This window comes from Acinonyx jubatus, chromosome A1, assembly GCF_027475565.1.
Source record: "Acinonyx jubatus isolate Ajub_Pintada_27869175 chromosome A1, VMU_Ajub_asm_v1.0, whole genome shotgun sequence".
Lineage (NCBI taxonomy): Eukaryota > Metazoa > Chordata > Mammalia > Carnivora > Felidae > Acinonyx > Acinonyx jubatus.
The window spans coordinates 6,914,329-6,939,854 of NC_069380.1; the positions used below are offsets into that span (position 1 = coordinate 6,914,329).

At 51.5% G+C, this 25,526-nt stretch overlaps 1 long non-coding RNA gene across 3 annotated transcripts; it reads right to left on the reverse strand.

Annotated features, from left to right (window-relative positions):
• Positions 1 to 1,620: 1,620 nt before the first annotated feature.
• LOC128313269 (uncharacterized) lies at positions 1,621 to 16,500 on the reverse strand. Of its 3 annotated transcripts, none has more exons than XR_008293750.1 (4): positions 15,011 to 16,500; positions 6,853 to 9,508; positions 3,679 to 3,799; positions 1,621 to 2,291 (listed from the first exon to the last, which is right to left on the reverse strand). It is a non-coding gene; the product is annotated as an uncharacterized LOC128313269 (long non-coding RNA). The 3 variants fall into 3 exon arrangements; XR_008293737.1 differs by lacking the exon at positions 1,621 to 2,291 and adding an exon at positions 11,867 to 12,092 and having other exon boundaries at positions 3,553 to 3,799; XR_008293733.1 differs by lacking the exon at positions 1,621 to 2,291 and having other exon boundaries at positions 3,553 to 3,799.
• Between the last annotated feature and the right edge of the window lie 9,026 nt (positions 16,501 to 25,526).

Below are 25,526 nucleotides of genomic sequence, written 5' to 3' on the forward strand. Positions count from 1 at the left end.
GCTAAAGCTTAGGAAGAATTTTCAGCCCTCTAGGAGTGAGTCTACTACTCTATGAATTTTGCGGAAGTGTAATAAAGTTTAAAGTCACTGTTCTCTTTTATATACAGACAGACTGATGTGTGTAGGCATGCGCACATATGTAGATTACCTAAGTAATTCATTCTTCTTGTAATAGATCCAGGGACATAGAAGTAATCAAAGTGAAATTTAACTCACTCCCCCCACCTTTTTTTTTTTTCCGGCTTAAACAACAGAAATATACTGTCTCACCTTTTGGAAACCGTAAGCCTGAGATCCAGGTGATGGCAGGATTCTGACGGCTGTGAAGGAGAATCTGTTCCATGCCTCTCTTCTGGCGTCTCATGGCTTCGGGCGTTCCTGGTTTGTAGATGGGTCTCCCTGTGTCTTCACATGGTCCTCCCTCTGTGTCTGTCTGTGTCCAAGTTTCCCCCTTTTTATTATTATTTTTATAGGCTTTTAAAAATCCATTTACTTATTTTGAGAGAAAGAAAGAGCATGGGAGGGGCAGAGAGAGGGAATCCCAAGCAGGCTCCATAGTGTGAGCTCGGAGCCCAATACGGGGCTCAAACCCACGAACCGTGAGATCATGACCTGAGCTGAGATCAAAAGTCAGATGCTTAACTGACTGAGCCCCCCAGGTGTCCCATATTCTTGATCAGTTTTTCCTGAAGCACAGTTGGCCCACGTTGTTCATTAGTGTCGGCGTAGCGATTCGACAAGTCTGTATGTTACACGGCGCTCACACAACTGTAGCTGGTACCTGTCCCCACACGGCACAACGATAATGCCACTGATTATATGCCTTATGCTGTGCCTTTCATCACTGTGACTTACTCATCCCATAACTGGAAGCCTGTATCTTCCCACTTCCCTTTACCCATTTTGTCCATATCCGGCCCTCCTCCCCTCGTAGGCAACCATCGGTGTGTTCTTTGTATTTGTGGGTCTGTTTCGCTTGTAGATTCCACATATAAATGAAATCATATGGCTTTTGTCTTTCGCTGTCTGACTGCACTTAGCGTACCTTCTGGGTCCATCCACGTTGTCATAAGTGACAAGATCTAATTTTTTTTTTTTTTATGACTGATATATACTCACATGTACCTCTCCTTCTTCACATGTACCTCTCCTTCTTCATCCACGCATCTATCCGTGGACACTTAGGTTGCTTCCATATCATGGCTGTTGTAAATAATGCTGCAAAAAACATTGGGGGCATATCTCTCTTTCAATTAGTGTTTGCGTTTTCTTTGGGTAGAAATACCCTGTAATGGAATTACTGCATCATAGTATATTTTTATTCTTATTCTTTTGAGGAACCCTTGATTCCCCGCCTCCACACTAACTCCCTAGCTGTTACCACTGTCCCCCAGGCCCCCTTTCTGTGCATTTTAAGCACATGTACATGACCTACATACCTGCAAAAGAGAGATCAGTGTACCTAACTTAATTTTTAATAAAAATGAACACTTTTTTTTTCAATATATGAAGTTTATTGTCAAATTGGTTTCCATACAACACCCAGTGCTCATCCCAAAAGGTGCCCTCCTCAATACCCATCACCCACCCTCCCCTCCCTCCCAGCCCCCATCAACCCTCAGTTTGTTCTCAGTTTTTAAGAGTCTCTTATGCTTTGGCTCTCACCCACTCTACCCTCTTTTTTTTTTCCTTCCCCTCCCCCATGGGTTTCTGTTAAGTTTCTCAGGATCCACATAAGAGTGAAACCATACGGAATCTGTCTTTCTCTGTATGGCTTATTTCACTTAGCATCACACTCTCCAGTTCCATCCACGTTGCTACAAAGGGCCATATTTCATTCTTTCTCACTGCCACGTAGTACTCCATTGTGTATAGAAACCACAATTTCTTTATCCATTCATCAGTTGACGGACATTTAGGCTCTTTCCATAATTTGGCTGTTGTTGAGAACACTCTTTTTTTTTTTTACAGCCACACTTTTTGATGACCCTTCAGTGCTATCGGCGGTCTGGTACGGATCTTCTCTGCCTGACTTACCTTCTCTGCTGCGTGCACTTAGCCATTTCTGGTTTGCACCGACGTAAAAACTCTCAGAGCGGTATCGCGGCAACACAAGTAGTCGTCCAAGCAAAATGAAAACCGCGATTCAGAATCTCGTTAAGGTTCAGTGAAGAACTTAGCTCTGAATGTCCAGGAAGACCGGAAACCTCTATTTAAAAAACGAGAAGCCACTTCTGACTCAATGAAATGCTGAGTCAGGCTTCGGTGCAAAACATTGGAGAGACGTTGTCCTGGAAAACAAGCATGGTTTTTACTGGAAACCATAAAAAAACAAAACAAACGAACAAACAAAAATCCCTAAGCATGAACATTTTTGAGTGGGAGGAAGAGAATGACAAACAATTCATTAGACTGAAAAGAAAGAAGTTAGCAGGGGCGCGGCCGTGAGCAGACATCATCGCAAAACCCTTCAGATCCCCTTCCTTGTTTTATTTGGAGGGGAGGGTTAATCTGTTAATCACTTGGGGCGACTGAAGTGAAGGCGAGGTGGGAGGCCACCACGATCCCTCCTCCGTCCGTCGCGTCGCTGGTCTGATGAGCAAGTGAGGGTTAGGTGGGGCTCTAACCAGGAGACGCAATTTTGTGAAATCGCCCCTGCTGTTGTGGCAAGTGTCAGCTGCTTCCGGGGACCCCCAGGGGGCAGTAGGTTTTCCAGGATGGGGCGCCCCCGTGTAAGCGTGCCCTCAGACGTTTGTCCCATCCGAAGGAAACGATCATACCCATGCCCTGGCATGGTGTGGGAGGCATCGGTTTAGAAGCTGATGGAGTCAAAACACGCTGAGTTCCGGGGAGGTGACAGCAAACACAACACAGCAGAGGTGAGTCGAGAGGCTCTGCGAGGAATATTCTGGTGCTTGAGCCCGGGACCCTGGCTGAGGCTAGCGAGTCAGGGTCTAACGCTATAGCTTATCAGGCTTATTATACTGGATGTGCTTGTTCTAGAACGTAGCTGCTTGGGGGTTAGTCATGGATTTTTTTTTTTAAAGAATTCTTTCTCGGGGCGCCTGGGTGGCTCAGTTGGTTAAGCGTCCGACTTTGGCTCAGGTCACGATCTCACTGTCCGTGAGTTCAAGCCCCACGTCGGGCTCTGTGCTGACTGCTCAGAGCCTGGAGCCTGTTTCAGATTCTGTGTCTCCCTCTCTCTCTGACCCTCCCCCATTCATGCTCTGTCTCTCTCTGTCTCAAAATAAATAAATGTTAAAAAAAAAAAAAAAAAAAGAATTCTTTCTCCTGGAGCTCCTGGATGGGTCAGTTGGTTAAACATCTGACTCTTGATTTAGGCTCAGGTCATGATCTCCCGGTTCCTGAGATTGAGCCCTGTGTTGGGCTCTGAGCTGAGTGTAGGAGCTGCTTAAGATTTTCTCTCTCTCTCTCTCTCTCTCTCCCTCTGCCCCTCTCCCACTTCTTCCCTCCCTCTCTCTCTCTCTCTTTCTAAAATAAAAATAAATAAACAAAAATAAACTCTTAAAAAAAAAGAACTCTTTTTTTCCCCCAAGAAACAGATAAAAGGAAGGAAAACAATCAGCTTTCCGAGTCAGGCAGTTTGATTCCCCCAATATTTTTTCTCTTCTAGGAGGTAACTGTAGTACGACATCTGGGGGGATACACCCAACATACTTGACGTGAACTCCTAGCCCGAGCGGGAGTTCCTGAAGCTTTTGCCTGGACACCGCTCTCCCCTGTCTGGTGCTACATTCACAGACAGAGCGCTGTCACCAAAGGCTGCAGAGGAATTCATCTGGAAAAACACAGGGAATTAATTGGCATTAAAAGGTTGCTCCAAATCCCCATTTTAGGCAAGTTTGAACTTTTACCTTTTTCTAAATGCTTACCAGGGGTGCTTGTGGAAAATAAAATCGTTCTCTTCCTGCCTTCTAGAAAACACGCCTAACAGCAGTGACAAGGTCCCAAGGGGGATAGGAGGGAGAGGTCAAAAGGCAAAATGCCTGTGTGGGTGATCTGTAAACTATCTGCCTCCAGAATGTCACGGCTTTGTTTTTATTACTATTATTTTTTAATGTCTATTTATTTTTATGAGAGAGCGCAAGTGGGGAAGGGGTACAGAGAGGGGGACAGAGGATCTGAATGGGCCCCACACGGAAAGCCTGATGCAGGGCTCGAATCATGAACCGTGAGATCGGAGCCTGAGCCAAAGTCGTACGCTTAACCGACTCAGCCATCCAGGCGCCCCATGGCCTCGTTTTATCCTGTTATCTCTCTTTTTTTAAAAAAATTTTTTTAATGTTTATTTGAGAGAGAGTGAGAGAGAGAGCATTAGCAAGGGAGGGGCAGAGAGAAAGGGAGACACAGAATCCGAAGCAGGCTCCAGGCTGTGCGCTGTCAGCACAGAGCCCGATGCGGGGCTCAAAGTCACGCACCGTGAGATCGTGACCTGAGCCGAAATCGATGCTTAACCGACTGAGCCACCCAGGCGCCCCATAAAGGAACACACTTTTGGTAATGCTGCTCAAAAAACCATGTAGGTTCTGCAGAAATTAAATTAAATGAAATGAAAGGCTTCTGGATCCAAGATCAATATAAAAGCAATTACATTTTGATATAATAGCAACAAACAGAGGACGGCATAGAAATCCCCCAAACAAATAAAACTAAATGTTTACAAGACTTCTGTGGTCTTTATTGAAATGTGTGAAAGTAGACCCAGAGGAACAGACAGATTAGAACAGACTTGGAGGGGCGCCTGGGTGGGTCAGTCAGTTAAGCATCTGACTCTTGGTATCAGCTCAGGTCATGATCTCACGGTTCATGAGTTCAAGCCCTGCATCAGGCTCTGTACTGACAGCACTGAGCCTGCTTGGGATTCTCTCTCTCCCTCTCTCTCTGCCCCACCCCTGCTCGCACACTCTCTCTCTCCTTCTCTCTCTCTCTCTCTCAAAAATAAATAAATAAGCACTAAAAAAAAAGAACAGATGTGGATTAGAGACTTGATGTTTTAAAGATGTCAATCTCACTCTGGTTAATCTAGAGAGTCAATAAAATCTCAATTAAAAAAACCCAGCTGGGTGGCTGGGTCGGCTAAGCGTCTAAGTTCGGCTCAGGTCATGATCTCGCAACTTTGCGGGTTCGAGCCCTGCATCGAGCTCTGTGCTGATAGGTCAGAGCCTGGAACCTGCTTCAGATTCTGTGTCTCCCTGTCTCTCTGCCCTTCCCCCGCTCACACTGTCTCTCTCTCTCTCAAAAATAAATAAAACATTAAAAAAAAAAAAAAACAGATTAGTTCTCCAGAACCCCAGAATCTGACTCTGGAATGTGTGTAGAGAATGCAAAAGCCTAGTGAGAGTCGGGACCGTGGTCCTTGTCAGGGGGAGCAAGAAGGAGTCCAGGGAGGGCTTCAGGGGCCACTAAGGAAAGGGCGGTGCTCTCTCTCTCTCTCTTAATCTGGGTGGTGATGAGTTTGGTTCTCTGGAAAAGAGCTGGGCTGAAGAGGGGGGTGGGTTAGGAGGCCACTGCATGATCCAGGCAAGAAGTGATGAGGGCAATGGGGGAGAAAACGCAGAGGCAAGGGCATCGTGAACCCCCTGGGGGCTCGACCTCAGGGCTTCAGCAACAGGTGTTGCACTGGATGAGTGCGAGGGGATTGTCCAGAACATCTAGGGACTCCGTGGTTTCCTGCTAGGAGACCAGATGGTCCGTGGTGGGGAGCATGGCCGGGTAATGGTTTGGAAGGGATGATACATCCTGTTTAGGGCACGTTGAATTTGGGGTCCTCGTGGGAGCGTCCGAATGGATTGTTCAGTAGTCGGTCAGATAGAAGGATCTGAGCTCCGCAGGGCCAGAAGCCAGCTGCCATTGCAAGGTGTCCAACCCCTAAACATTGCCCCAAGTACCTCCTTCTTTCTACTTGACAGGAGAGGCCAGAAAATCCATACCCCACCCCGCGTCTCACACCAATAATTTTGCAGACAGAGTCCTTGGGAGGGCCTTCTCTCGTGGCTCATCTTCCTTTCCCCAAACACAGAGCTTAATGGTTTTTCAGGCTCTTTTCCCCTCAGTTATAATGTGGAACTGCTCAGCCTGGTGTTTAAGAAGCTCATTTCCGACACAGACCTTATTAGAAATCTAATTCCTTCACTGTGAACAGGGATGCAGTGACTTCGGCTTCCCGAGCTACCTGGAGGAGGGAGCCTGAAGCTACCAGGAAGCAGGAAAAGCAGAGAGAGCAAAAGAAAAGAGAATACTTATTCCAGGCCCCGGGGCCTGGCTCGAGGCGTGAGGGGGGCTCCGTCCGTTCTTTGGGCACCTACCTGGGACTCCGCAGTGAGGTCCGCTAATGCACCTGCCACCCTGCGGAGGAACGATCATGGGCTCTTTGAGAGAGAGGGGGGTCCTCCCTCCACCTCCCGAGCCAGCCCAGGGCCTTTCGATGAAGAAGCGGAGCCCAGCCTGCGAAGTGACTTGCTAAGAAGACAAAGCTAGAGGTGGAATCTGAGCTGGGGCCTGGGGCAGGGGTGGCGAAGCCAGGGCCCTGGGGCTCCCGACTTAGGGAGCTGCTCAGCCTGCGTCTGCACGACCCTGACAGTGATGTTTCCTTATGTTCTGCACCCTTGACCCTTCCCATGCCTTGACTTAGCCCCCACGCCGTGGTCACAGACTCAGGGCAAAAACCCAGGGATCCCGAACACGCATTCAGGGTTCGCTCTGCTATAGCACACTCTGTGGGGTCATCTTTTACAACTCGGCTCAAAATTCCTCCTCCACAAAGCTGTCCCCAGTTCACCCAGGTGCCCCTGGGACTCCCCCTCTTCTCCCGGGCACTCTGCTCGTCCTTACCTTAAAGTATGGATTGTGTTAAGGCTTCTGTGGCTGTCTCATCCGACTTCATCCCAGAATGCTCGCTAGAGCACAGAGCTTGATGTATACGTGAATTAAAAAATGTTAGTTCAATGGCGAATGAATGAATGAGTGGCTACCTCTCAGGGCCGAGCCGTTTGCCCCTCGTAATGTAGGGATGCAACCCGGGAATGGGGTGCTGGGGACAAAGCTGGTCACAGGGGCCAAGCCACCTGGTAGTGTGGCTCTCCCTGCTCTCTGCAGGCATGCCTCCAGCCTCCCTGGAACCTTCTCCCAGCTGGGCTCTGGGGGGGGACAGGTCTTGCCTGCGCGGCTCTCCTCTCTGCCCCCGTTCGCTGGATTCTTTCCAACCCCTCCCCCCCAGCAAACCTTGCCCACTGCCTGCCTCTCAGGCTGTTTCCACCCCAGAGGGAGAAGCCCCCCCCCCACTCTCTCCCAGGAGAGCCCAGGCAGTGCTGAGTGCCAAGCGCCGAGCACAGAGGCACATGACAGGGCCATTCCTGATGTGTTCACCTAACTGGCGAGAGCAGGGATGTCAAGAAGTCCTGGTCCTAAGAGAAGTCAGCGCCTAATCCTCACCCCTGGGCTTCACATTTGTCTCTTGAGTTACAGGCTTTGGTTGTCAATCAGACCCTTTATCAATCACATGCCCAGTGACAACCCGTCTCAGGCTTTGTCAGAATAGCCCCAAAGAAGCAGCCCTGAAGCCGAGACATATAACAAAGTCCCCTAATTCTGCAGCCTGCCTCAGTAGACCCCCTCTGGACCGTATTCTGTTGGGTGGTCTTCTCAGTCTTCTGGGGAACTGCCACGCCCACACTCCATCCATCCATCCATCCATCCATCCATCCATCCATCTATCCATCCATCTATCCCTGGAGGCCGCCATGTTTAAAAACCTTTTTTTTAATGTTTATTTATTTTAGAGAGAGACAGAGCAGAAGCAGGGGAGGGGCAGAGAGAGAGAGAGGGAGACACAGAATCCGAAGCAGGCCACAGGCTCTCAGCCACCAGCACAGAGCCCAACGCAGGGCTTGAACCCACGAACCGCGAGATCATGAGCTGAGCCAAAGCCGGATGCTCAACCCACTGAGCCACCCAGGCGCCCCAGAGGCTGCCATGTTTTTAACAATGCAACCAGGCTTCCTTCTAAAGTCACTTAGCCCCCGGGGTGGGCAAACTACAAAATCTGAGCCATCCCCTCACAAAGGAGCTTACCACCGGGCCTGACAGAAAACTCAGTCTCTCTTTCTCTGGGCGGCTAACCGTGGTGTGGACGTTGTTGGCCACTTCCATTTGCAGCTATGGGGTCTGAGAGACAGAGAAAGCGGATCCAAAAGAGAGAAATGAAGCAAATTGCAGACGGAAGCAGAGACAAGGACCCAAGGGGGTGGTGTTGAAGCTCCTCCATGATTCTATTTCCAGTTTAGGTTCCTGGGTCCAGCATCAACTCTGCTCTTGGCTTCCACGGATAGCCTAGCATCCTGGGCTCCCCTAGGTCATGGTGGGGTTCTGTTCCTTGCAGTTGGAAAAGTCCTAGTGGACTTGGTCTCAGCACAAGGTCTTTTGGTAGCCCCTCTACCCTGACATTGGGGCCCAATCCTGCAGCAGGGTTGGGACCCTGTTGTGTGGCAGGCCTAGGGTCCTCGAGGCTCTGAGCTGCAGCTTTGCCTCTTCTCACCCTAGACGTGTGGCCGAGTCTTGCTTCTTCTGACTGGCTTCCTTGGGGTGACCGCTGGCCCTGGGCCTCCAGGATCTGCCCAACTGTGGGGACACCAGCTCTTCGGTTGGACCTCCCTTGTCTACCGTTGTGTCCCTGGAACCTCACACTTTGCTGCTTTCAACCTACTTTCAGCATCTGGTTTTGGATCACTTTCCCCAGGGGTTTCTTTCCCAAGATTCCCTCTGCTGTCCTAACAGTGATGTACATCCTGGGGACAAAGCCTCACTGAGTCTTAAGATAAACAATCTGCTTGTTCGTGTCTTACGTTTCTTTAAAACAAAGAGGAGGTTTGGGGCCCGGGTGGCCCAGTCGGTGAAGCGTCCGACCTCGGCTCAGCTCATGATCTTGCAATTTCTAAGTTCGATCCCTGCGTCGGGCTCTGTGCCGACTGCTCAGAGCCCGGAGCCCGCTTTGGATTCTGTGTCTCCCTCTCTCTCTCTGCCCCTCCCCTGCTCGCACTGTGTCTCTCTCTCAGAAATAAATGTTATTATTATTTTTTTTTAAATTAGGAGGAGGCTTGTCACTCAGTCTCTTGAAAAGGGTAATGGAAGATCACGATTAGTACCAAAGGCCTGACAGTTTTAGAAACTGAGCAGAACCACTGTGCTCCCCCCACCCTGTGCCCATGGCCCAGCAAGGGGTGGACAGCTGTGCTGTGGTCTCTTCCAGGGCAATGAAAGTGGCCCCTGCCATGGGGTCCAGGACAGGCTGGGTGCTCGAAGGCTCCCTTCAGACAGAGGACAGGCGTGGTGCGAGTCAACCTGGACTTTGCTCGGCAGTGTGCTCACGGGACATCGAGGGACAGGAGCTGTGGGCTGTACCCCGGGGTGTCTGTGGCTCTGTCTCCTTCCCACCGAGAGAATTAGAGCTGGCCTGGCCCCGAGGAGGCAGGCATCCTAATTCTGGCAAGATCTAAAATACAGAGGTAGAGAAACGGCATTTGTTTTAACTTTTTACTTGGACGTAATGTCAAGTTTACAGAAAAACTGCAAAAAATAAGAATAGTACAAAGGATGTCTTACACACCTTTTACTTAGAGTCACCGTATTGGTAACATTTTAACCCATCGGCTTTACTGTCCTATTTTCTTTGTCCCCCTGCTCCCTTCTTTCTTCCTCTCTCTCAATTTTTTTCGGAACCCGTTGGGAGTAAGCTACATAACACCAAGGACCTTTGCTCTGGAATACTTCAATGTGTTTTCCAAGAACGAGGATATTCATTTACACAAACCCAGAATCGTCAGCTTCATACTTTTAACAGTCTACTGTTCATCTCCCAAATTTTGTCAGTTGGCTCAATAATGTACTTTACTCCAGGGGCTCCTGGGTGGCTCAGTTGGTTAGGCGACCGACTTCGGCTCAGGTCATGATTTGCAGTTTGCGTGTTCGGGCCCCACATCGGGCTCTGTGCTGATGGCTCAGAGCCTGGAGCCTGCTTCCGATTCTGTCTCCCTCTCTCTCTGGCCCTCCCTGCCTCGCGCTCTGTCTCTCAGAAATAAATAAACATTAAAAAAATATATATACCTATAATGGGCTTTACTCCAGGCCAGGCTCCAGCCTAGGATCAGGTATTCTGTTTAGTTGTGATGTCTCTTTAGCTTCTTTTAATCTGGAACATTTCCTCGGCCTTTATCTTTTATGACAGCAACATTTTGTTTTAAGTAGGCGTCACAGCCAGCACAGAGCCCCAGGCGGGGCTCGAACTTACGACCCTGAGATCAAGACCTGAGCGGAGGTCAAGAGTCGGACACTCACCCGACTGAGCCACCCATGACAGCAACATTTTTAAGGAATTCAATTCCTCATCAGCGCCTCCCTCCCCACCTTGTAAATAGAATGCCACTTATTTGGGGTTTGTTTGGTGTTTCCTCATGATTGGATCGAAGCTGTGAATCCCCCACTGGCGATGGAAAAAGTGACATTATGTCCTTCCCAAAGTCTCGCAGCCGAGGGCACACGATGTCTGTCGCGCCTCAGTGGGGATGGTAATTTCCATCACTTGGACGTGGTGTTGACTGAGTCATCTATTGTATAATGACTATCTTCAAACAAAATGTCTTTTTGAAGGCTCATATATATTTGTCGTGTAACAAGTGATTTTCTAAACTACGCTCGCACACACGCACACACACGCATGCACAAACACCACTGTATACATAATTCCTTTTCCCCTAAAATCTCTTCTTTGCAATGCCATGCACACAAGAGCTTGGCAGTTTGCAGACCCTGAGTCTGGGCTCAGGGTGGACTTGCAGAGGACAGAATCCTCCCAAGTGAGTTTCGTCAGAAAGGCGCCCCGTAGAGGATACTAGCTTGCTTACAGAATCAGTGCCACATGGAAAGCGGCTTATAAATCGGGTCACACCCCAGGACAGGTCTTTCAGCCCTTGAAGAGCAGGCAGCCAGCCTCTAGCTTCATGATTGTACATCTAGGTCACCGTCAAAAGGCCACCGTGAACTTGGGCTGGTTCTCGTCACCCTGCCCCTGCTGCCTCCACGCCATCAAAATTGCTGCCGGGGGCCCTGCCTGTCCGGACCCCCGGGAGGCCACCCTGTGCTCACCGGGTGGCAGGAAAGCCCGGTGCCTCCGTGGCTGTGCTCACCAGCAGGTGCGGGGGGGGGGGGGGGGGCAGCTGTCCGTTCGTAAGGAAACTTCTAAATATCAGGGCAGCTGGCTTTGAGGTGATCCTTCCAGCTCAGGCCTCAGGCAGCTTTGCTCTGGATGCTACATGCATAGCTTTCGATTCTGCATTTCTCTCTAAATGCATTGTTTCAGGAGGGTAAGGCTAACAGGAAAAGCAACTACCAGGGTGGGTAGATAAAAGCATCCCTCGAGATTATGATGGCGCCGTGGGCCAGCAGGGGGGGACTGAAGAGCTCCAGTGCCGATCAGAAGGAGAGCCAAGGAAGGTGGAAGGCATTTGGCTCCACATCCAGGGCCGGGTTTGGGCTGGGGTCACAGGTGTGGGGGCGTTTCCGGGGCTCTGGTATAGACAGCTCAATAGTGCAGGGGGGGCAGGTGGGAGGCCATCAGACCAGGCAGGGATGGTCTTGAGACCATTGCTGCCAGATTTCCCAAGGGCCAGCCGCTCCCATTTTGGAAGTCTCCAGAACAGCTTTTGCTCCCCGCACCCCCCCCACCCCCCTTCATCTTTCACTCTCTGCACTTCCATCTGCCGGCAGGTCGGTGAGAAAGGGACTCACCCTGGCCATGTCACTCCCTGCGGGTAGCTGTCCACAGTTCCTGTGTGACCCAGCTCTCGGGGCTCACCATGGCCGTGGACACTTCTCCATGATGAGCGAATGGCTTTTCCTTGAATGACTTTGGCTTTCCCGCAAGCAGCCAACGCGAATGTTTGAAGGGCACCGCGCCCTTAGCCCTCGCTGGCCTTCTCTTAAACGTTGCTGTTCCGCTAACCTAATTCCCGTCTTCCTTTCTAGAAGCTGAGCAGGCGTGCCGTCTATCCAACTCCATCGTGCCTGAAGGCGACGAGAGGCTGGAAGGAGGCACAGGTAGGTTCTAGCGGGGAACGTTCTCGGTCAGCTTCAGACGGGTTGAGTTTGAGGTGACTGGGTGACCCCATGAAGAGACAGATGCCCAGGAAGCGACTCTGTCTCCAGGTCTGCAGCTTGGGATGGGTCTGAACTGGAGGCAGTGACTGGCAGTAAAAAGTCACCCATTTAAAAAAAAAAAATGCAGCGGATCCTATCGTTACCATGGTAACGGCTAGGCAGGCTCCAGTTTTAGCAGGTGGGGGTGGGGCGGGGCAAGTCTGTGACCTCCGTTCGATGGGGGGCAGGGAGGGGGGGAGCTGCCTTCTAAGGAGGCAGGTTCCAAGCCCGGCTATTTGATCCAGCCACTTACCTTCACCGCCTGTAAATGCACGTGCAACCAAACCTCAACCACAAGCTACAAGTTGGAGAAAGCATTGTTCTCAGGATTGATTTTGAACTTTCCGTGGCGCCACTTCCCACCAAACGCACTATAAGTGGGCAGTAAATATCCAACAGCAAAGCGATAACGGCGCGACAACACGCTCTTTTCCCTCACCTCTCAGGAATGTTCGGCCGACGATCACCAATACCCGCGAGTCTGGGAAAGAAGGCTGAGTCATTACTGGCCCCTTCGCTGCTTCAGATTCTCACCTAGGGAGAAACTCCTCGCGCAGCCATTATGTTCAAAATGGGAGGAGAAAGGAAATGGATAATTAGGAGGGATTGAAGAGATGCAAATTTCCCTTTGCTGGGAGCTGCTGCTGGATGAGGATGCCTCTTCACGGAGCATTTTCGTCCTGGTTAATTTGCTTTACTTTGGAGCCAAGAGAGAAGCGGATGTTGGCGGACAGGAAAACACAGAGAGGCAAATGAGAAGAAGAGGAGGGAAAGAAAGAAAACCTCCTTGCTACGGGAAAGGCAAGTTACTGCTATTTCGTCAGCAAAATAAAGCTGCGAGAAATCACCGCGGGCGAAGATTCATAAGCCCTTATGGGAAGCCCAGGGGTCTCAAGGGAAGTGTGTCCCTGCAGGTGTCCTGGGTCCGCTGTCATGTGACTTCTGTCAGTAACCCGCACCTCTGCTGAGTCCATGGAAGAAGGAGTGTTTGGTAAATGACTACCCGAAGCAGATAAGCCCCTCTCTTTGGCTAAAAGCCTGGAAGGATTAAAAAAGTTCCCTTTTCCTTTCACTGACTTGCTCTGGGCCAGGCACGGTGCTGGGCACGTTGCTTGGGTGCGTCAGGCTCCCATTTCAAGCCTGCGCGGGGCATCCCCAGGATGGAGGGCTGTCTGACTTGCCTGCACGACCCGTGGAGTGCCCTGTGGGGAGTCTGTTTGAGGAGGCTTCTGGAAAGAGGGCCTCCCAGAGGTGAAAGAGCTGCTGGCCAAGTTTGGAGCCTCTGGGAAGCCTTTCCTGACCTCACGGGTGCCCAGTACCCCAAGACAGAGCACCCTATGCGTCCTTGTTGGAGCATTTACTGCAGTGGCTTACAACTGTCCCCTACCAGCCTGTGAGCTCCACGAGGCCAGGGACTGCCCTGATTTTGTTCACCACTGTATCCCAGGGCCCAGCACGATGCCTGGGGAATTGTAGGTGATACAGTTGGAGTGGTTAAAACAGTGGATGGATGGGCTGGGGCTGGCCGGGGGTGGGGGGGGTGGGGTGGCGGGGAGGAGCAGGTCGGGTTCAAAGACCTTCTGGGATCCATCACCTGTCATCTGCCTGCCCACCCTGAACGTAGCCTCAGTGGAAGAGGCACAATGAAATGGCCAATGGAAGTGGAGAGAAGTGCCCCCTGCCATCCAGAGCATGACCACAACAGGCTCCACGGGGCCAGCAAGTTCAGCGGCCACGGGAGGTGGATCTGTGCCCTCGACAGCCTTGATCTTTGGGTTTCTTCTATGGCCTCAGTTTTGGGGGTCCTTGAGGCTTCAACACCAGCATCCGTGGTCTACGTGTCCCATCCCACCAAAGTAGGCTAAGGCAGACGCAAGGGCACGGCCGACACCATGGCTGGGGTGCCGTTCACGAGGACCTGAGGGTCCCTGCTGGGTCATGACCTGAGTCAGCTGGAAAAGCATTTGGTGGAGAGGGAAGGGCCACCCAGCTCATGCTTTGGAAATGCCAAGGGTTGTTGATTTAGGGGCTTACATAAGGCTTAGTCGGCATAGACCCAGACCTAGCATAATTATCTCTAATGTGTCATCCGCCTTTTGAGGTAGGTTCTCTTTATTACCCTCATTTTGCTGGGGGAGGAAATGGAGCCGAGAAGGCCAGGTCGCTCGCCCTGAGTCAGAAGGCTGACGCCTGGCTCAGGGACCCGCGCTCATCCCCCTACAGGCTGCCTCTTGTCAGGGGTGCTGGTGCACCTGCCCAGGTTCTGTGTGGCCTCGCGACCCTGAAAGACAACCTGGCTTGGGGGAGACATCCGGGAAGTGGAAGAGCCCACCCAGGAGGCAACCGCACCGGCTGAGAGATGTATCCTGGAACAGTAGGACCAGCTTTGCTGAGTGGTGGAAACTTGTCCCCAACAGCAGACAACGTCGGCTTGCCCGGGAACCGTAGCCTCTAGGCACAGTCTTGGTCAGCAGAGAGGACCTTGCAGCCAGGAAGGCAAGATAGGGCACCCGTCCCACCAGCCCAAGAAGATCTGTGCCAGCTCCTTGCACGGAAACGGGGACGCCAAGGAATGGTCTGAATAACTAATAAGCGCACGGCTTCAGGTATTACGAACAGAAGCAATAAAGTGGCTGCCTGGATGAGTTATCAGGGCGCAAAGAGGCAAAAATCCAATTTAGGAGATGATGTCAAACAGAATAAATCCGAAGTAATTGGCATGCTGAGCATTAACCACCATAAAGGGAAACCGTAACGTATCTCGGTTAAAAAATACGCGGAAGATAAACACACGCCGACTTACCGGCTGGGGAAATAATAATGATTTTTCCAGAGAGAGCTGCAGTCAAGGCCTGTGCCATCAGCGTGATGCATTTAATAAATATCTGCCGAGAGTCCTTGGGCTTTGCGTGTTCTCGATGCTCCCGGGCCGTGGGTGTGCCTCAGACCGGGCGCTGCTTGGCCGGTTGCCATCTAATCTCATGTTCATGCCGTCTGGCTTGAAAAAGCAAATAAGGTCCAAGGCGGTTAGGGGCAGGGGTGAACGAGACCTCTCTCACGGAAAGATGTGGGTTTGGAGGCCTGACCCCAACCTCTCAAGGACAGTGTCCTGGAGGGGTCTTTTGCGCCCGGATTGAACGCTGGGGTGAACGGAGGAAAAGCCGGGGTCACTGCCAGACAAACCCAGATGCTGCGATCCGCGTTCGAGAACCGTCAGAGAGAGTTCCGCACACGGTCTCTGTGTGGGTGTCGTCATTATCTCAGTCTGGCAGCTGACAATGCCGAGGCCCAGAGGAGGTAAGTAACTGGCCCAACGTGACCCAGCCAACGAATAGCAGAGCTGGGATGGACTGACCACTTCAATCCTCCTCCCGAGCGGGCAGGCTTCAAGGCTAAGTAACTGGGGAAACAGCTCTCGGTGGGTGCCGTTCAAGGCCACATCCTGTTCTGGAGTTTTCTTCGTGTTGGTGTTCTGTTCTGCCCAGAGAAGGAAATGATGCAGACACCCACCGACCGTACCTTCCAGGGCTCAGGGAGCGTCCGTTGGACAAAGCACAGGCACGTGTCGATGCAGACCGGTGTCACTGGTAGAGGGCGTGCGGGTGTGTGACAAGCCAACAGCACACGCTTAAACGTGACAGGCGGACAACCGATGGTTTACATGAGAAGCAGTGGCTGAGATTTGTCTCCTAAAAGAAAATCACTGGTCCAGAGGCGGGGAAGTCACACGGCCCGTGGCCCTGGCGGGGAGCACGGAGCTGTTACCGACGAGCTGGTTTAATCCTGGTCCGCCCGCAGCTACGGGTCCTGGCGCAGAGGACAGACAGGTTCCACATTCTGCTCTCTTGCTGCTGCTGTCTGCCTGTCGCCCGGAACCACCCGGCCCAAGGACGGCCACGACCCGGTTGTGAGGACGGTCAGATAGGGACCGGGAAGAGCTTCCACGCTCCCGAACGTCCTTACGTCACTCCAGTCAGGGTGGTTAGCATGACATTTCATTCATTCATTCGTTCGTTCGTTCATTCATTCCCCCAGCCCCTCCCCTCTTCATCACTCTCCATCCGCTCAGCGCTCACCGCCTACCAGGTGGCCGGCTGAGCCCCAGGGTGACACACAGAGATAGAACACAGCCCCCGTCTTCAAGCTGCTAACTGTCCGGAAAGGAGATAGACTTGTTTAAAGAAAAAAGTAAGAAATGCGGTTCCGCGGGCTAAGCTGCGGCCGGGCGGCGCCTGGGAGCTGGGCTGGGGCTTTTCCAGGCAGAAGAGCCTCAGCCGAATCTTACAGGTGGACGGGGGGGGGGGGGGGGGGGGGGGGGGGGGGGGGCTTCCCAGGGGGGAGGGCAGACTGGGCAGGAAGGGGGGCAATTCGTTGGGGGGGGGAGAGGCACGGACATGAAACCGCAGCGGTTGGCTAATCCACTCATCCTTCTGGGAACCCGCCCCCCGCGCTCCCAGTCTGGCCCCACAATCCGAGGCCCGACCCCCCGATTGTTTCTTGAAGGTGGGTTTGCACCCCGCCACTCCCCGCCAACCCTTTCCTGGCTTAGGATGATTGGTGCCCAAGACTGTCTGTCACCTGAGAGCCAGCCAGTGCTGGGCAGATTTCCTGCCCCACCCCCCCTCCCGCCCCCGCCACCCCTGCCCAGCTAGCCTCTCCTTTAACCAGCGCAGGCCTCTGTAGACTCAGCCCAAGTGGGAAAGTCAAAGTTTCAGAGGCCGCCGACAGCAGTAAGGCGGGACATGGCAGAGGGGGTGACAGCAGCGGGCCGATGACAGCAGACTGCTGACCAAAGCTGTTTCTACCCCGGGGAAGACTCAGCCTTGCCCGGGCGGGGCTCCCTCCCAACCGGCTCCTCTCTCCCATCCTTTCTCTATTCTTTCTTCAGCACTCACCTCCCGGGGAGACCTCCTAAAATACTTCGGGGAACAAAAACTCCCCTTCCGCCATCCAAAGGGAACACATTTGTCCAAAACCAGAGTCACCTTGCTTTTTCCAAATCAGTCCTTCCTTATCATTTTCCTGTCTCCGGGGACGGCCCTGCTACCCCCCTTCCAGGCACCGAGGTCTACGCCATACATTCCTCCCGCCTTGCATCCCCTCAACCCTGACACACACAGAGCATCACACTGCGGATCATTGTAGTTGGGAGGGACTTCGGGTGTCTCCTAATCCACCCGCCCGCAGACGGGGAATCTGCTTGCAACACTCCTGGATCCTTCCTGCTTCTCCCCATTGTAGCCCCACACAAGGGGTCTCATGCCTCTTCCGAGTGCAGTTCCGTTATCTTCTTCAACTTCCCGCTTGCACATCCCTTAAGTATTTTTTAGGCGACATTCCCATGACTGTGACCAAGCTGGTTACCTCATTTTACTCTTATGGTCCTTGCTAAAGCATAATTTTAATTCGATTAAATCCTGCTCGAAAGGCATTCCTCCAGCCTTCTAAGACAGAAGCAATGTGACGTGACAATGACAGTGGTGAGCATGAATTCGGAGGCAGCCTGTGTGGTCAGATCCTGTCTCTACCCCTTACTGATGATGCAACCTCGGCCTTCTGTTTCCTCATCTGGGACCGGCGACCCCAATAACACTTACCACGCAGGGCTGTTATGAGGCTCAAGTCAGTTAATGGACGTAAAATCGTCAAGAACAGTACTAACAACCCGGTAACATTCAATAGATGTTTGTTTTGTTGTTGTTGTTTAAAATTATGTGCTATGAAGGGGCACTTGGGTGGCTCGGTCGGTTGAGTGTCCGACTTGGGCTCAGGTCATGATCTCATGGTTTGTGAGTTCAAGCCCCACATCGGGCTCTGTGCTGACAGCTCAGAACCCGCTTTGGATCCTCTGTCCCCTTCTCTCTGCCCCTCCCCCACCTGTGCTCTCTCAAAAATAAATACACATTTAGGTGACCCGGGTGGCTCAGTCGGTTGAGCATCCGACTGGGGCTCAGGTCATGATCTCATGGTCTGTGAGTTTGAGACTCAATCAGGTGCATTCCTGCCAGCAAAGAGCCCTGCTTTGGATCCTCTGTCCCCCTCTCTCTGCCCCTCCTTCTCTTAATTTCTCTCAAAAATAAATAAACAGTAAAAAATCTATACATGATGATTACTGAAACTGAGTAACACATACATGTGGGGCTGTTAAATTACTTTAGAAAACTGTGCATGTTTGCAATTTTCCATAATGAAATTAGAAGTTAAAATGTAATGTCATATACATATAATGGAATATTACTCAGCCTTTAAAAGGAAGTATCTCCTTTCCAGCATGGATGAGCCCGGACCACATGAACAAATTGAAAGGAGCCGGTCACCAGAAAACACTGTATGATTCCCCTTACACGAGGTACTGACAGGAGTCAAATTCATAGAGACGGAAGGTCGGAGGGTGGCTCCCAGGGGGCTCAGGGAAATGGAGAATTGTTTAATGGGGACCGAGTTTCAGTTTTGCAAGATGAAAAGAGTTCTGGAGACCGGCGGTGGTGATGGTCGCACCACAGGCTGTGAACTGGGAGGTTAAAAATGGTTAAGACGGTAAACTTTGTTATTACGTGTGTTTTACCACACGCCAAAATAAATTTAACCCTTAATAAATCGAATCAATGCAATTAATTTATTAATTTGATGGATACCCCCCATCGATACCTGGGGATACAAAAATAAATACCTGCCATCCCTGAACTCTCAGTAAATAGGGGAGAAACACGGGTAAATCAGTGCAGCTCTATGAATGAGAGGTGGAGCCCAAGCCACGGCGGTAGGTCAGCAGAGAATGTGGTTAATAGCCGTGTGCGTGTGTGTGTGTGTGTGTGCACGCGTGCATGTGTCTGATGGGGGCGAACGTATCTCTTGTTCTGCACAAGGAGTGCATTAGCTGATTTATTAGCCTGCGTTCAGTTTGTACCCAGAAAAAAACACCCTGCTTTGTCCTTGTTTCCACATGGGGTAGTTGATTTACTGGGCTCTGGGGTCAGAGTGTCTGGGGTCAGATAGTGACTGTGGTTCTTGGAGCTTCAGATCCCTTATCTGTACTGGGGCCACTAACAGAACCTCACTGATGGAGTCATAAAGTTACAAAGAGGTAATGTTTGCAAAGCATCAACAACGTGCTGGGCATGTTGAGGGCTCCGGTGATGCCTGCTTCTTCTCTTCCACCTAAATGCTTCTTACAGAAAACTCTTCTCTGTCAAGGACTCTGTGCTCAAACCTCACACCTCTTTACCCCCCCACCCCCCAGGAAGCACGCTTCAGCAAGGCTTTCACCAGGGGGCCAGAAGGGCCGATTTCATTAACCTTCCCATTTTCGCATTCACTCCCACTCCTGGGGACACATGGCCGGTGTTGCTGGTGCCGAGGGGGCCTCCGGACACGAGGTGATATGAAAGGAGGAAAATCAAGGATTCATGTGCTTTTGGGAATGCAAGCTGGGGCAGCCGCTCTGGAAAACAGTATGGAGGTTCCCCCCAAAACTAAAAATAGAACCACCCTACGACCCAGCAATTGCACTACTAGGCATTTATCCAAGGGATACAGGTGTGCTGTTTCTTTTTGCTTTTCTTTTCTATTCTTTTCTTTTCAGAGGCAGAGAGAGACAGAGCATGAACGTGGGAGGGGCCCAGAGTTGGGGAGACACGGAATTCAAAGCAGGCTCCAGGCTCTGAGCTGTCAGCATGGAGCCCCGATGTGGGGCTCGAACTCCTGAACTGAGAGATCATGACCTGAGCTGAAGTCGGATGCTTAACTGACTGAGCCACCCACGTGCCCCACAGGTGTGCTGTGTCGAAGGGACACAGGCACCCCAGTGTTCATAGCAGCACTACCAACAATAGCCAAAGTATGGAAAGAGCCCAAATGTCCATCGATGGATGAATGGATAAAGAAGATGTGGTATATTTATACAATGGAGTATTACTCAGCAATCAAAAAGAATGACATCTTGCCATTTGCAACTACGTGGATGGAACTGGAGGGTATTATGCTAAGTGAAATTAGTTAGAGAAAGACAAATATCATGTGACTTCACTCATATGAGGACTGTAAGACACAGAACAGATGAACATAAGGGAAGGGAAACAAAAATAATATAAAAACAGGGAGGGGTACAAAACAGAAGAGACTCAAATTTGGAGAACAAACAGAGGGTTACTGGAGGGGTTGTGGGTGGGGGGATGGGCTAAATGGGGAAGGGGCATTAAGGAATGTACTCCTGAAATCATTATTGCACGATATGCTAATTTGGATGTAAATTTGAAAAAAGAAAAAAGAAAATAATAAAAATAATTCATGTGCTTTGAAAAGGCAAAAGCAAGCCTGTGTTAATATTTGAGAGGGATGTGTTTCAGCTTTCCCTCTGGGGAAAGGGAAGAAGATGCGGATTCCAGGCTCCATTTTCTTGGGCGGAGGACCATGCCCCGCTTTTGTGAGTCTGCGCCGCCACCTGGTGGCGGCATGCTCACACAGCCATCCATCTTGTCCTAGCCCAGACCATCCCTGAATTTGCAAGAATCTGCCCATGATTACAAGACTAAACACAACATTGAATTTTCTTTCTCTGTAGGAAACCATTAGCCCTGAAAAACTGTATTCATTCCTGTGCTGATGAGATTTTCATCTTGGGCGAAACGTTCTTTTCAGAAGGGGAAATTGCACTTGAACGCGTAAATCTGACGCCGTCTCTTACTCTCCCATATTATGGGGGGGGGGGTGCCCGTTTCTTTTTTATTTAAAAAATAAACCTTTTGGGATGATTCCTGCACGGGTATCCTTCTGCTTGAAGTCATTTCGTGCCCCACTGCAGGGGTGCTCTCCCACCTCACATCTGTGCACCTGCTGGTCTTCTGGGAATGGTCTCCCCCTTCCTGCCTGGCCTCTCAGGGTCATTCCGAGCTGCACCAAAGGACCCCTTGCAATGCTAAGATTGTCACAAAATATTTACTGTCCCTTATAACGTCAGGAAGTATCTTTGTCTAGGTATTTCCTGGGCGTCTCCCTCCTAACTGCAGTTAGAGCATCATCGACATTTCCCATTTCCATGACGGGTCCTGTCCTCCGCTGTCCTGGCACCGCGAGGCGCCTAGGCGTAGAGGCGCTCCACAACCGTTGGTTCAGTGATTAGTTTTATCTTTCACAGCCGGACTCCTCTGTCAGCTCCGCAGCCCTCCCTGCCATCTGCTGGCTCAGGGACCAGGGAGCGAGAGCAGTGACAAAACACGTGATCTCCTTTAAACAGTTGTTTTGCAGGAAGCAGTGACAGCATGGAGTACGTGGGTTGGCTTATCTCTCGAAAGATCACGAACTTCACTGTTAAGTCACGGAGCAGATGGTTCTGGATCAGTGAATGAGGCTGGGTCTCGCTTCTGCTGGGAGGACATTCACATCCCTTCTCAATTGCCTTTTCCAAGCGTATCAGCCATCACTGGGCCTTTCCTGTCTCTAATACGGAGGGTGAGTGTGTGTTCCTAACAAAATGCCCTTCCTCCCCTCACCCTACACAGAGGGCGTGGCTCCTCAGGGCGCGCGCGCGCGCGCGCGCGCACACACACACACACACACACACACACACACACTTGTCTGAGAACTTGCTTCTAGTAACAGCGACCGCCAGCAGATGTCACCATTCCACAAGACATGAAGCGCCCGGACCCACTGGCAAACCTGGGGATGGGGGTGGGGAGGATGCTTGGAAGACGCCGATCCTGAGCAAGGGCCTCTTTGGGGTCATTCGTTTCCCGGAGTTTGTCGAAGGAAATGAGTCCACATCTGGTCTGCTAACTTCCCGGGAGTCAGGATTCGTCAGTCAGTTAGCTTAGTAGGTTTTATTCTTATTTTCTTCTACTTTAATTTTATATTTGGATGTGCTTGCCTTTATTTTCTTTGCAATGGTCATACCGCTTTCTCTGGGGGCGGCCAGCCCTGACCGGTGCAGGGGGCTGACCTGGGAGCCGTCGGGGCTGGGACTTGCCTGGAGCCCACTCAGACGAGCTGCATGGTCACAGGGTCCTCCCTGCCTGTTGATCTGTAGGGCCCTCCCTGACGTCGCTGCTATCTGGGGACTTGGTTGGACTCCCCTCTGCAGACAGAGGCGTCCTTGTCTCCAGTCACATGTGTTGTCTTATCCGAGGAACTGTTTCCTGCCTCTCATAGAGCTGTTCCTTCCTTGGGGCAAGTTCCCTGCAAAGGAGAGGAAGCTGGTTGCCCGGGTCAAGGCCTTGCTTAAGACCCTCATGGCTGGCAATTTGTCCTGCGTGTCTGACAACTTATGGAACATACACATCATGATACAATGTCCTAGGGGAGATGTAGGTTCGGGTGCTGGTGGGTGCTTCCGTGGGCCAGGGGAGGGAGGGCAGATCCACATGTCTGTCCCCAACAACCCACGTGTTGAACCATCTCATAAGACCACCCCCACCCCCACCGGGTATGTCCTGACTTCCCTCCCCTCCCTGAACCGTAGAACTGACATCTGGTTCCACCTACCCGTGCTGGGAGAGGAGTCCCTGCGGGCAAGCTCTCTGGGAGCTGAGGTTTCTGGGTCCCTGACTCTTCCGCCCTGTCCTGGGAGGTCAGATCTTCATTCCCCTAAGAAGCTGCACACTGGGTGGGTGGTGGGGCCATTTAACGAAGTTCACCAAAAGTCCGAGGCACCGGGGTGGCCTCGCCCCAGTGACCTTGCCATTGGGCCATGAGGGGTATGCCGGGATAGGCTTCCAAGGGACAGCCCCGGCTTTCTGGTGTGTCCACCCCTGTCATCTGTAATATGGGTGATGGTAGGTCTGAGACGAACTGCTTCCCCACCTCCCCTGCAGCAATAAATGGATGTAAGAGGACACATTTCCTAGAGACATTCACTAGATTCTGGGCCCCTTCATGAGCCTTATAATGCTTCCAGGGTTAACTTTAAACAGACATCCCCAAAGACAATCCATTGTTAGGGTCTACAGCTCTCCAAGGCAGAGCAGCGAAAGTCTAATAGACCGTCACATCTGCTTAAGATCATGGAAGCATCGACATTTAAGAATGGACCAGATTTCTTATGGCTCCTGATAGAGCAGGGTAGCTCTGAGCCTGGAGGAAAGTTATTCCTGGCTCAGCCGCCTTTAAAAAGGGTCTCTGAGAGGCAGAGACGTCGAGAGGGTCCTTGAAGAAAGGGGCGGGACAATGTCTGACTTCCTTTGCGGATGCATGTCATTGAGGGCCATGCCAGCAGGTGTATTCCTTGCTCTCAGCCCAGCTTGCTGCATTGCTTCCATTCGTGCACATCCTAGCCCTGCACCCGGCCCCACCACACATCCGATCGGACGGATGGCTTGAGGGGACCCGAGGCTCACCCCAAGGGCGCAGACATCTTCTGGAGGAGAGAAGCGTACAGAAAGAACGTCTGTATTCCTGACTCATGGACAATACATGTCCCTAGCCAGAGAAATGGATGGAAGAGAAAAGAAGGAAGGAGGGCAGGAGGAGGGAGAGGTGAGGGAGGGACGGAAGTAGGTGGGAGGGAGGAGAGCTAATTCTTTGCCGTCTCCCAGCTTAGAATGCTGCCTCAGTAAGGAAGATCCTGTGCGTTTCATGTTGATTTCTACAATCTTGGAACTCACAAGGGCCCCTAGATAATCTAGGACAAGAAAGGAGACTGAATCCCTGAGAGAGGATGTGACATCTAAGGTCACCTACTTTACTTGGAAACTTACCACATAAAGTAACTTATTCGTGTTTTGTACTTTTAGCAAAAGCGTTGCTTTCAGTAAAGCTGCCATTGAGATTTTTAAACCATTTGGGCCGATAGAGTTAACAGTCATAGACCTCTGTTTCTAAGGACAGGAGGGTTCTCTCATGGTCGTTAAAAGGTAAGAAGTATGTTAAAAGTGTACTGGAAGCGGAAGGTCCGTTCTATTCTGTCATCCCAAGTTAACAGGACCTCAGTTCACCAGATTAAGACCCGAGTCAGTCCCTTCCTGTGCCCATCCTGGCTGCCGGCCTCCAGGCACATCTCAGACCGTTCCTGCCCAGATTTACACACAAACTTAGCCACGGTTTGATCTTGGGATTTGGGGCTTCTATTCACATGGTGTAAAATCACTTTTGTTTTGCTATTACGCATGACGTTGTTCTTTTGGCCAATGTCAGTTTAACGCCCACTCCGTTCCAGGCCTGGGCTGGTCGGTGCAGCGCAGGTGCGGTCCCTGAGCTCAGGCCAGGGTTTCTGCCCTCCAAGAGCCCAGGGCAGCGAAATCAGCCCCACACAAAAGGGACGGGGTCAGCTGAGCTGACAGCCAGGTCCCCCCGACCTGGTTTCTGAAATTGAACAACCCACCTCCCCGCTTGCTACCGTGGACAACGGGCTCCCTGCTCTCTGAGTCTCCGTTCGCTCAGCAGGAATATGGGATCAGAGTTCCTCTGGGGTGGGGACTGACTGGGAAAATGCACGAGGCATCTAGAATACAGAAGACACTGGTCAAAGGACAACTCCTGTCTTCTCCCTAAGGGCCTTGGACTACGGGAGTAAGGGGCCGAGCCTCGAGTAAAAAAAGCTCTGCCCTCACCCGCTGTGTCACGTGTGCCCCATTCTTGGCTCCTCGAGTTCATTTCCCCCTTGCAAAGAGAAAAAGAAGCAAGAGAGTCGAGCAGTTGAGGCTGTCTTCTTTCTGGAGTTCCACAATGTCAACCTTTTGCCCAGTCTTCATCTTCTCGTTCTGTAGGTTCCTTGTAAATTGCTAATTCTACCCTGGCCCACCCGGAGGGAGCGAATACCTCAAAACCCAGGGTGGAAATTAGGATATGAGAGGCGATTGGTGGTGGATGGGAAGGGGTTTGCATAGAACACCCACAGAGAGGACAGGAGCAGTGACCGTTGGATAGCAATGGCCGTGAGTGGTGCCCAAGGTAGACTCCACGCTGGGAACGACATGGGGACAGTGACCTGCAGAGAGCAGCCTCGGCGAGCTTCCCCGGTGGACCTATGGCCAGTGACTCTGTTGAATTAATGGAGCCAGCAGGCTGTGCCCTGGCGGTCTTGACATGCGGCTTACACTTACGACCTGGAGACCAAAGTCACACGCTCCACCGGCTGAGCCAGCCAGACACCCCTCTTTGGAAATTTCTGATGTCGGGCCTGCTTCTGGAGCCGTAGAACAGGACATTCTGGACACCTTAGGTCTGCTGGGTTCCCTGTTAAGAATACGAGTTCTTAACCAGACAAAATCTTCTTTTCTGAAACAGGAGATTTGTTAGAGTGACGTCCTCAATTCACAGTCACCGTAATAGGACATCAAAGAGATTCAGTTGCTCCAGGTTACATCCCGTGAGGCCCCAAAGGTTGA